Raw genomic sequence first — 12,754 nt, forward strand, 5'->3', positions numbered from 1 at the left:
ATGGCAAAACCGGTCATGTGTACAGGGCATTAGAGTCTGCAAAAGACTTCAGACTTGGGCGGAGGTTAGCCTTCCAACAGGACAACGACTCTAAACATACAGCCAGAGCTACAACGGAATGGTTTAGATCAAAGCATATTCATGTGTTAGAATGGCCCAGTCACAGTCCAGACCTAAACCCCATTGAGAATCTGTAACAAGACTTGAAAATTGCTGTTCAGAGAAGCTCTCCATCCAACCTGACAGAGCTTAAAATCTTTTGCAAAGAAGAATGGGCAAAAATGTCCCTCTCTAGATGTGCAAAGCTGGTAGAGACATTCCCAAAAACACTGCAGAGAAAGGGGGTTCTACAAAGTATTGACTTGGGGGGCTGAACACAAATGCCCCCCCCCCCACACTTTTCACATTTATTTGTAAAAAAAAAAATTGAAAACCATTCATCATTTTCCTACCGCTTCACAATTATATGTGTAGCGCCGGCTCCTGAAGAGCACGCGCTATGTGTTTTTGAAATTTAACGTTACCCTTAAACAGCAGTTTGGTTTGGGTTTGACTACTCTAAATTTTGACCTCAGCATCAGTCTGATTGGACTGAAGGGTGTTCTGCCTTGCCACAGGGGGCACTGTCACTTCTGACATGTATGGAAACACAGTCTAGTTGGGTGCTTTAAGGTTACTTTCTCTCGGAACCAACCCAGTGGGAGTGTCACTCTTGCTGTGCCTTCTGGGAGGGGGTACTTAAGATGTGGATGTCACGTGGTCTGGTCCAGAAATATGTTCTGACTGCATGGTCCTGGTCCTCCTGACCAGCCCCCAGGACTTAAATGGCCTAGGGTGCGGATCCACCCGACTTTAGGAATTGGGGGTTGGCTAGCCCAAGGCGGGGGGAACTGAAAGGAGGATTCGGAGGTGGTCCGGTGCCGTCTCGGTTAGTGGAGAGGCCCAGCAACTGTGAATTTATCCAAGGGAGGGAGAAGGCCACGTAAGGGTTGGCTTCTTAATAAGAGCCTGGAAAAGCTGAAGGACCTAAGCGAATCCAATCTCGTGTGGTATTGCCAAACCGGCTGCAAGATACTGGTACCACATGAGTGTTCTACAAGTTTTCAAGTTTCCTTTAGCCGTTCTATAACAAAGTCTGTGGCAGAGACTTGTTCCTGACTCAAGCACCCTGTTGGCTGCTAGGCTTGGTGAGAGAAAGACTATCCAACTAGAGTGAACATCCAGCTGTGAATGGCTATTGTCTGGATTTATTCAAAGTAAGAGAGTTATTCTTCATTCTGACATTGATGCTAAGAGTACCTGGACTTTTCACCTAAACCCTCTGATCCTATAATGGGAGACTGTCTGTTTAACTACTTTTTGCAAATAAAAATCCTTTCAAGCAGATCTGTCGTCAATCTCTGCAGTTTTTGGGCCATCTATCACGGGAAACCCCTAGACGCATACGAGGTGAAGAAGGTTCCGGTAAGCCCAATAAAATCAGCCGCTCCTTCGAGGGTTAGAGCTGCACGTGCCACTTTGTGTTGGTCTATCATATAAAATCCCAATAAAATACATTTACGTTTTTTTTGGTTGTAAGGCGCCAAAATGTGGGGAATGTCAAGGGGTATGAATACTTTTTCAAGGCACTGTATAGTTCTTTGTCTGAATAATAACATCCCATTAAAATATTTGCCAACATCTTCTCCAGATCAATTATCGAGTCGCTGATCCTCGCCTGAGTGAAGGAAGAAGGTATCCATCTTTATTCCATATGACACCAGACGATCGGGCCCGTTTCTCAGGCATTATTACATTTTTGCAGCATATGGGGTGGAACTGGGTTGGGATAATGAAAGCGGGTGATGGCAGCGGTGATGAGGAGTCCCAAGAACTGAGTAAGATGATGAGACAACACGGGATCTGTACAGATTATATCATTCGGCTCTCTCCAGACGTTGTAATTGATAAATGGGAAATGATTATCGGTAAATCGGCAGCTGAGGTCATCATAGTGTGTGGGACTTTCACAATTAACTTTTTTTATATACTTAGTCGTATTCCCTCTGTTATAGAAAATATCACATTTATATTCCCACCACAATGGAGTAAAATAAATTCTGCACTAACTGGGACCCATAAATCATTCAACTGCAGCTTCATATTTCTATGGCCAGAAAAAATCCACCTACACATTGAAGTCTATGATGATGGTTTCAGCTTCTACAGCTGCCTACAAGACCCAATAATGGAAGATTTTTGGATTTTTTGGTATCATTGCCTTTCCCCAAACCGAGTCAAAAATTACTTTTTTCAAAACTTCTATGGTTTTTCTGCAGAAATGTGTACAGATGTAAAAAATATTTCAGTCAATCTTAATACTTTTACATCTACACCTTCCTATATATACAGGGCTGTATATGTTCTGGCCCATGCTCTACATGGAATGTACATGAAGAAAAAGACATCTGAACCCAATGGACTCCAGCACAGAGTAAGTGGATAATAAGTGTTTATATTACTAGGATCCGATCCTAGATTATATAATAATGATGTGACTGAAGTAAGATGGGCAGCAATCTCTGCCCTCCATCTCCCTACCTGGGCAATCAGGAATATTGGCGTCACCTTCTGGAGCATGTTACACGTCACACCCATATTTAGAGTATAACATGTAACATGCTCCGGTATATGTCCTCACCCCTCCCCTCCAATTCTCATCCCTTTGACAGCAGGCAGGTGATTCTCTCCCCGCATCTGCTGTCACATTTTGAAAACATTGTGTCTGTACGGAGCTCCACCCACACAGTTGCATCATTCATAATACAGGAATAGAGAATTACAAGTCCCACCGGTCACCACAGAAAACCTTGTAGTTCTTAATAAACTGCAAGGGCACTGATGAGCACGCTATTAGAGATGGACCAAACACCCATCTGTTGGGTTTCACAGCAAAACTCCTGAACAGGGGAAACTGCATTACCCAAACGGCAAACCCCATAAAAATAAATAAATAAATAATTAAAAGTGCCCATTTTGAAGGCTTATATGCAAGTTATTGGCCATAAAAGAGATGTGGGGGTCCTGGCACTGCCCTGGGAATCATGTATCAATAAAAAAGGTTTTCTTTAAAATTATCTTTTTTTTTTCAGGAGCGGTGATCTTAATGTGCTTAATGATGCTTAAAGTGCAACAATAAAAATGAAAAATTCCTTTAACCAATTCAGCCCCCGGAAGATTTTACCCCCTTCCTGACCAGAGCACTTTTTGCGATTCGGCACTGCGTCGCTTTAACTGACAATTGCGCGGTCATACGACGTTGTAACCAAACTAATTTGACGTCCTTTTTTTCCCACAAATAGAGCTTTCTTTTGGTGGTATTTGATCGCCTCTACGGTTTTTATATTTTGCCATATAAACAAAAAAAGTGCGACAATTTTGCAAAAAAAACATTATTTTTTACTTTTTGCAATAATAAATACCCCCAAAAGTATATAAAAAAACATGTTTTTCCTCAGTTTAGGCTGATACGTATTCTTCTACATATTTTTGGTAAAAAAGAAAAAAAAATCGCACTAAGCATATATTGATTGATTTGCGCAAAAGTTATAGTGTCTACAAAATAAGGGATAGATTTATGGCATTTTCATTATTATAATTTTTTTATTATTAGTAATTAGTAATAGTAACGGTTGTGACAGACCTAGCTGGGACTGAGGCTCTTGGAGGGGACTGAATGCGAGCCTCTTGCCTTGTGATTATGGGCCCTCGCATTTGGGGGAACGGTGCTCTTTGTGAGCTGTATGCCTGGGGACCCCTGAGGGGGTGATACTTGGATTCAGGTCCGTGCCCCCCTTCCAAGACACACAGACTCTGGATATGTAAATGCAGTGTTAGCAATAGACTGAATCACACTATTGGGACACAAACTCTTAGATGCTAATATCATCACCTCCAGCCACCTGTCTGTATCTTGTATAATGTAAATGAGTCTAGTCTGGCATGACACAGATTCTAAAGAGTATTTCACCTATTGTTGTTTTGTTGTTTGTGCTAATTAATCTGCAATTGAATTGTTAGTGAGCTAGGAGCCGAAAAGTCTCATCCCTCAGTCAACTAGTCTGAGGGTTGATTTAGATAATTAGCTCATGCTAATTAGGTTAGGTTTTAGTCTTCTACTGTATTATAAATACTTGGCATTTTGGTTCTAATAAATCAGTCCATGTTGAGCAGCTAAGCGAGTGTCGTCTTGCTTTGTGCTTGTGAGCGGTTGGAATATCTGATCTATATATTCAGACTTAGGAAGCAGTATACTGACGGAAGCACACAATCGGAGTGTGGGATTGGTTCCGTCACAGAGGTGATCTGCAATTTCAATCGTGACTGTGACATTATGACAAACACATCGGACACATTTGCCACTATTTTGGGACCGTAGTCATTTATACTGTGATCAGTGCTATAAAAATGCACTGATTACTGTGTAAATGACACTGGCAGGAAAGGGGTTAACAACTGGGGGGGGGGGGGCGATGAAGGGGTTAAGTGTGTTCTAGGGAGTGATTCTAACTTTGGGTAGGAAGGGCTTCGACTCAAATGACAGCGATCACTGCTCCCGATGACAGTGATCTCTGTCATGACACTAGGCAGAACAGGGAAATGTCTTGTTTACAAAGGCATCTCCCTGTTCTTCCACTCCATGACACGATCGCGGGCACCCGGCGGACATCGAGTCCATGGGACCCGCGTCATGGAGAACGTGGTGCACCCATGTGCCCACAGATCTGCTTCTTAAAGGCTTAAAGACTTATCTTCCAAAACTTTTCTAATAAATATCCTTTCTTCATACATTTAGGTCAAAATGTATTCTGCTACATTTTCTTGGTAAAAAATAACCCAAATCAGTTTCTTTTATTTAGTGTGTGTGAAAGTTATAGAGTTTCCAAACTATGGGATATGCTTGAAAAATCAAACAACCCTGATGCACTGACAGCCGATCTTACTGTATTTCTTGAGATCTGAAAATGGCAGGCCAGTACAAATACCCCTTCAGTCCAAGGGATTTAGTAGGAGGCATGGTGAATTTTTTGAAGTTTTAATTATTTTTTGTCAAACTTTTTGGGGAAAATTAAGAAATTAAATAAAATGTGTTTTTTTTTTTTTTTTTTTTTACATATTGTCACTGAAGGAGTACAGTCAGTGTTGAGATGGATATTCTATAGATAGGCAACTCCTCATATTGATTAGTGGTTCCAAATTAATAATAACTACTGCAGTAGGGAACAGAGACAAAAGATACACTCAGCATCTTTCCAAATAACTGTTCTCCTTTATTATGACGCATTTGAAGGTTTTTATACACATGATTACGTAGGTATCACATTAATATTACAATTGTACGTTTATGGTAACAAAGGGCGTAACATAGGCAGGCTAATTCTAATCAGAACTCGAAAGAATGCAAAACATGTACTGAAAACATTATTAGTGCCGTGTGCACAGTAAGGGCATTGAGCAATACATATAAAATAGAATACAATTATATACAGAACTTACAAATTTCCATTACAGTGTCAACATAGTGACGCTGTACTGCTCTGGAGAAGTGATCAGGATTTTTTTTTTAATTAGGATTTATTAGGAGATGATCAGATTGCTTATACAGTGATAATCAATCATTTTTACACTGTGAATGACATCCGTTCATGTGTCATTGTGTACTATTGTGATAGCTGTGATTGTCCACAGCTATCACATGGTACAAGACTGCTGTGATTGACCCTATACCAAGTGATCACTGTGACCAATCACAGAGATTGCAATAGTACACAATGCCTATGAATGACCATCGTTCTTTACAACTGATATGTGATCGCTGTAATTGGTCACAGAGAGCACATGGTACCAGGACTGCGCACCGCAGCCTGGTACACCAATCTTTGTTTGGACACAGTAAGAGTGATTTAATAAAAGTGCAAAATGTGGTACTGCTGTGTATGGCAGCCAATCAGCTTCTAACTTCAGCTTGTTCAACTTACCTTTGACAAAAAACCTGCAAGCTGATTTTTCTTTTTTTTTATCATTATTATTTTTTATTATTATTGTACAGGATTTATATAGTGCCAACAGTTTACACAGTGCTTTACAAAATAGAAAAAGGGAGACAATACAGTTACAATACAATAAAATACAAGAGGATTAAGAGGGCCCTGCTCAGAAGAGCTTACAATCTAATAGGATGGGGCAGGTGGTACAAAAGGTTACAACCCAATCAAATTGTAGAGTCCTACAAGGTTCAAACCACTAATCCCTATCAATAGGTTGGGGAGCTGTTCCACTATTAACCATCAAAAATAATCAAACTCAAAATGGATGGTGCTGAACCCCTACCTATGTATAATAAATTATGTTCCTAATATTGTATCTATATCCTAAAGTCATATGTGTCCTCAGGGATAAAAAAAAGAGTTAGATAGATAACTGCATAGTGGGGAGAACAAGTATTTTGATACATTGTGGATTTTGCAGGTTTCCCTACTTACAAAGCATGTAGAGGTCTGTATTTTTTTACCATAGGTACTCTTCAACTGTGAGGGACGGAATCTAAAACAAAAATCCAGAAAATCACATTGTATGATTTTTAAGTAATTAATTTGCATTTTATTGTCATATTGCATGACATAAGTATTTGATACATCAGAAAAGCAGAACTTAATATTTGGTACAGAGACCTTTGTTTGCAATGACAGAGATGATACGTTTCCTGTAGTTCTTGACCAGGTTTGCACACACACTGCAGCAGGGATTTTGGCCCACTCCTCCATACAGACTTTCTTCAGATCCTTCAGGTTTTCGGGGGTTTTTTGAGCAATGTGGACTTTCAACTCCCTCCATAGATTTTCTATTGGGTTCAGGTCTGGAGATTGGCTAGGCCACTCCAGGACCTTGAGATGCTTCTTACGGAGCCACGCCTTAGTTGCCCTGGCTGTGTTTACACAAAAAGACCAACATGACGGACTATTGCGGTACCATTGAGGAATTCATAAGAAAATACTTTCTAATAAATTTATTAACAAAAATAGAATATATACGCAAATGTTATAAAATCATGAAAAATGTTCTCTTCAGATTTAACAGTTACAGTACATGTCAAAAAAAACAAAAGCATTTGTCCTTCCACCCATACCGATAGCTTTGAAGCGGTCAAAGATCTAAATTTTTTATTTATTTTTTATTTATTTATTTTTTTTTTTCCAAAAGATTTTATTGTAGAATAATGCAATAACAGATATTGATAACAACCATTGTATATGAGATACAGAGAGTTGACGGGCCAAAGAAAAATAAGACAAGCAGGAAGTGCCCGGATAAATTGAAAAACATTTGTTACTAACAGAGGAAAGAGAAAGAAAACGGAGAAGGCCTATGGGCCTGGGGCCCAGATGCTGTATACTATACATTCCTTATCGCTAGGTCCGGTAGGTCCGGGGGCATCCCGTCCCCTCCCGACACCTCAATGCGCTGTGTCGAGAGGGGACGCCATGCCAGATAAAACAGTGTAAGGTAAGGTAGAGTGAGAGTGGAATTTAGTCCCAATGCGGTTGTAAAAAGGATCAGGAAGAAGAGAGGAGTAAAGAAGCAGGTAAGATAGAGGAAGAAATTGATGGAAATGCTTGAATCGAAAAACCTGAGCTGCAGGATAATCAGAGCTAACTTACAAATACTGTATGAGAAATAGTACATTGAACCAGTGACTTTCGCTGCCGGCTCTACTTGGTCTGGGGATGATGAATTACTAGTTAGACAAGCTTAATACATTTTGGGTGTGATAACCAGGAAGACCATTGTTTGTTGAATCTAGATTCTGTCATGTGTACTCTGGAGAAAAGAAATTCCATGCGACAATGAACATTAAGTGTGTTAATAAGCTCAGTTAGGGTTGGAGGGAGGGGGTTTTTCCACGCACGAGCTATGAGCAGGCGCGCTGAGATTAAGACGTGGTGTACCACGGGTAGAGAGGAGGAGGGCCAATATTGGGAATCCAGACCAAAGAGAGCCATTCGCGAGGTCAGCTGTTGGGGAGAGTTGGTTAAGGTCTGAACCAGAGAGGAAACTTGTAGCCAAAAGGGTCCAATAGCCGGACAGCTCCACCAGATGTGAAATAAGTCCCCGGTGGAATTGCAATTTCTCCAACACTGTGGGGAGTGGGTGGGGAAGATGGTCGCTAGCTTTTGCGGTGTATAGTACCACCTATGAAACAGTTTCATGACCGCTTCCCAATGTGTAATGTTTTTGGAGATGACTAGTGGGGTGCGAAGTACTCGATGCCAATCTTCCATGGGGAAAGAGCAGTGTAGCAGGGATTCCCAGTAGAGTATGCTCGAAGATTTTGAGGATGAGGTGGGTCTGGAGAGGAGTTTGTAGATGAAGGATATGCCCTTTAAAACTGTAAGAGGGCGATTATAGAAATGGAGAAGCTCCTTGGAGGTGGGGTCTGGAGTCGTCGAGCTTTGAGAGATAATATGTCGAAGCCTTAAGTAGATATAAAAGTCCTTATGAGAGAGACTAAAGTCCGAAATCAGCTGTTGGAAGCTTTTTAGATCCGAACCAAGAAACAGGGCTCCGATGGTGGTGATTCCGGCTTCATGCCAGTGCTTAATTGATAGGTCCGAAGAGAGAAGTTGTAGCGCTAGTAAGGGGAGATTGTTCAATGCGGCTCTGTGTATGCCCAGATGATCTTTGCGTATTGCACTCCATTGAGATAGGCAGGCCCTTACTGTGGGAAGGATGGATCGTGTGATCGGAAGAGATAACCAGATTGCTGCTAGGGTCAGTTGTGGGTCAGCTGGGAGAGTTGCTGCTTCAATTTGGTGCCATCTCGTGTTGGGGTCTTGCGACCAAAGTTGTCTCCCCTGGTCTAGTATGATTGCTTTGTAGTACTTTTTAACGTCCGGTGAGCCCATCCCTCCAGAGGTAGAGGGAGTGCTTAGAATAAAAGATTTCAAGCGGGGTTTACGTCCTGCCCAAATGAATGAATCTAAGGTACGCTGTAGTTTAGCTAAGTCTGCTGAGAGAATCGGAAGCGGGAGGGTCCGAAAGAAATAAAGAACATGTGGAAGGAGAAACATTTTGGTTAGGGCTATCCTACCAGCCCATGAAGCTTTCAAGGAGGTCATATTTGAGGATAAATTGTTCAGTTTCGTGAATAAAGAGACAAGATTACTTCGTAATAAACCAGAGGAGGGAGAGACCAGTTGAATGCCTAGATATTGCAGGGATGAGCCGGGGGCCCAGGAGAAGGGTGCTATTTTAGTAATTTCTGCTTTGAGCGCTGGCGAAATCTCTATGCCAAGCATGGCTGATTTTGAGTGGTTTAATTTGTAAAGGGAAGCTTCACTAAATTTATGGAGGACGTCAGTCAGGGTAGGAAGGGATTTCACTGGATCAGAGACAGCAATGATGACATCGTCTGCATAGAGACCTATCTTATGACAGGTATCTTTCACATTAATACCATGTATATGGGGGTGCGCGCGGATGGACTGCGCCAGAGGCTCCATGACTAACGCGAAAATCAAGGGTGAGAGTGGGCAGCCCTGGCGTGTACCATTAGTGATTCTAAAGGGATTTGAGAGAATGCCGGAAGTGCGGACCCTCGCAGTAGGTGAGGTATATAGACCTAGAATAGCTTTAAAGAACTCGCCCTCTATGCCAAATTTCCGGAGAACTGCCTCAAGATAACCCCAATGGACTCTGTCGAACGCCTTCTCTGCATCCAGTGATATCAGCAGAGAAGGCGTTCGACTGTGCTCTGCCCAGTGGATAAGGTCTACAAACCTGCGAGTGCCATCTGAGGCTTGGCGACGGGGAATAAAGCCCACCTGATCCGGGTGTATGAGGGAAGTCATGTGTTGTGAGAGTCTGGTGGCAAGAAGCTTGGCATACATTTTTAGATCGGTGTTGAGTAGTGAGATAGGACGATAGTTAGCCGGGTCATACGGGGCCTTTCCTGGTTTATGTATGGTGGAGATGGTAGCTTCTAGGGATTCTGAGGGGATCTCCCCTGTGGCCAGCATGTGATTAAAGGAGTTGCATAAATGCGGGGTCAGTTCATCTATAAACGTCTTATAATATTCGTTTCCAAAACCGTCTGGACCCGGGGCTTTATGTAGGGGGAGACTTTTAATTGCGTTTTTAATTTCCAGCTGTGAGAAAGGTAATGCTAAGTCAGCAGCTTGAGAAGGGGAGAGGGAGGGGAGGGTAACGTTGGAGAGAAATGTCTGGATATTCTCTGTCATGGGCTGCGTTTCCGTCGTGGAGTCTTTTAAGTTATACAATTGTTGATAAAATGCGCAAAAGCAGTTGGCTATGTCTCTAGGATTAGTCAGTCTGTTGCCTTTAGAATCTATTAAGTGGGAGATTGTGGATTGGGCAGTCCTGTGTTTGTATTGTTGGGCTAGAGCTTTCCCTGATTTGTTACCCTGAGAGTACCAAGTTAGTTTAAGTTTTCGGAGATAGAATTCGTGTTTATTCTGAAGATAAGTACTCAATTCTGATCTCAGTTTGCTGAGTTCTGCGTGCGTGGAGGCAGAGGGGGATTTCATATTAACCTTCTCTAGAGATTTTATCTTATCTAGATAAGTGTTAAGGGTCGCTGTGCGCTTTTTCTTCTCCTGAGCCCCTAGTCGTAGCAAAATTCCCCGTAGAACTGCTTTGTGTGCGTTCCAGGATGTGGTGGACTTGGGGACAGAGTGCTGGTTTACATCGAAATAATCAATTATGGCAGTCTTGACCTGTTCCCTAATGTCCTTGGTGCTTATCAAGTTGGGATTTAGTCGCCAAATTGTGAATGGGGAGGTAGGAGGGGAAAGATTGAGAACCATAGAGATGGGGGCATGATCAGACCACGATATTACACCAATTTTAGTGGATGCAACTGCTTGCAGTAGCACTTTGGATGTCAGGAACAGGTCAATCCTGGAATATGACCTCTGAGCAGTGGAATAAAACGTATAGTCTCTTTCAGTACCATGTTGACACCTCCAGGGGTCATAAAATTCTTCCAGATGTAAAAAGGAGGAGAGGGTAGAGGACCTTCTCCTTTGGGGGGATGAGGAGTCCAATGCGTGATCTGGTACCGCATTGAAGTCTCCACAAAAAATGATTTGATCTTTCGGGTAGTGTTGTATTTTGGCGAGAATGGACTTAAGAAAGGGCTTTAGGTGAGTGTTGGGAGCATATACGTTCACAATCACCATGGGTTTGTTATTGAAGGAAGCGGAAAGGATCAAGAACCTCCCTTCGGGGTCTTGCTCTACATTGGAAACCGTAAGTGCCACCGTAGAGCGCACTGCAATCATAACACCTCTAACTTTTTTATCCGTGCGGGAATGAAAGATATGTGGGTAGCGTTTATTGGTACATTGTGGTGGGTTCCGGGAAGAGAGATGGGTCTCCTGTATGCATAAAATATCAGAATGGGAAGTCGCAGCTTCCCTCCATAAGAGGGAGCGCTTGAAAGGACTATTCAGTCCCTTAACATTAAGGGACGTGATTGTAAGGGACATTAGCAAATAGGGTCAGTTGTCACGATGGTACTGGAATTGACGGACCTTTACAACAGAACTAAGTACAAACACTAACTCTGCGAGCAGAGAATGAACACAACAATCAATGATTGTAAGTCAAGGTGTACAAGTAACTAAACAGTAACTTTAAAAAAGAAAAAAAAAATACAAAAACGAAGTTGCAATAAATCAAACACACAGTAGTAATGTGCCTATATCTATGACCGGGAGATATAGAGACGTGAGCCAAGGGTCTAATTGGTTCCTGAAGGAACAGAAGGTGGCTTCGGGTAAGGTACGCAGGTAGGTATGGGAAAAGAATAATGCCGCGTGCTTAGCACACCGTGGCAGTTCGGCGTGTGGGGGTTCAAAGGAGGAGAAAGAAACTGTCATCCACTTTAACCTGAGAAGTCAAGCGCCTTGCCAGAAGGGGGGGTTGCCCAGGGGGGCGGCCCCCTATGATTGGAGGTTCAGGATTTAGGTTTCGTATCCCATCTATAATGGATCTTTGCAGGTCTAGTGTTCAGAGGCGGAGCCGGGGGAGCATGAGGGGCAATGCCCCAGTTGTGTAGTTGTTTGAAACCGTCCTTGGGGGTCAGGAATGCGACTTGTTGTTGCTGGTAGTTTACAAGAAGCTTGGTGGGGAAACCCCATTTGTATGCGATTTTATGTTCAATAAGTATCGCAGTGATTTGAGAGAAGGCCTTGCGTGCCTGTGAGGTGGCGGCTGAGATATCATTGTATAGCTGAATCTTAGCGAAGGGATCAGGGAGGTTGCGTATGGTTCTTGCGGCCCTCATAATCTGCTCCTTAGTATTAAAGAAGTGTATCCTAGCCAGGATATCTCTGGGTATTGTGTCTGGGAGGTGCTGCGGCTTATGGATTCTGTGTGCTCTGTCAATAAGGAGTTCCTGCGGTGTAAGAGCCGGTATAAGCTTGTGAAACAGCTGGTGCAAGTAGGGGACAATATCGGGGGGTGACACAGTCTCTGGGACTCCCCTGATCTTGATATTATTCCGCCTTGAGCGGTCTTCGAGGTCTGCGACTTTAAGACGCAGTTGGTGAATCGCAGAAGTATGTTCATCCTGAATGTCAACTACAGTGTTGTGAGAGCTAGTAGCAGCAGAGAGATGGTGCTCTATATGATCTATGCGCTCTTCCATGTCTTCCATTCTGGCCATCAAATGGTTAATGGAGGATCTGAGCTC

This window comes from Lithobates pipiens, unplaced genomic scaffold (genome assembly GCF_037356315.1).
Source record: "Lithobates pipiens isolate NorthernLeopardFrog02 unplaced genomic scaffold, aLitPip1_a1.2 Scaffold_23, whole genome shotgun sequence".
Classification (NCBI taxonomy): Eukaryota; Metazoa; Chordata; class Amphibia; order Anura; family Ranidae; genus Lithobates; species Lithobates pipiens.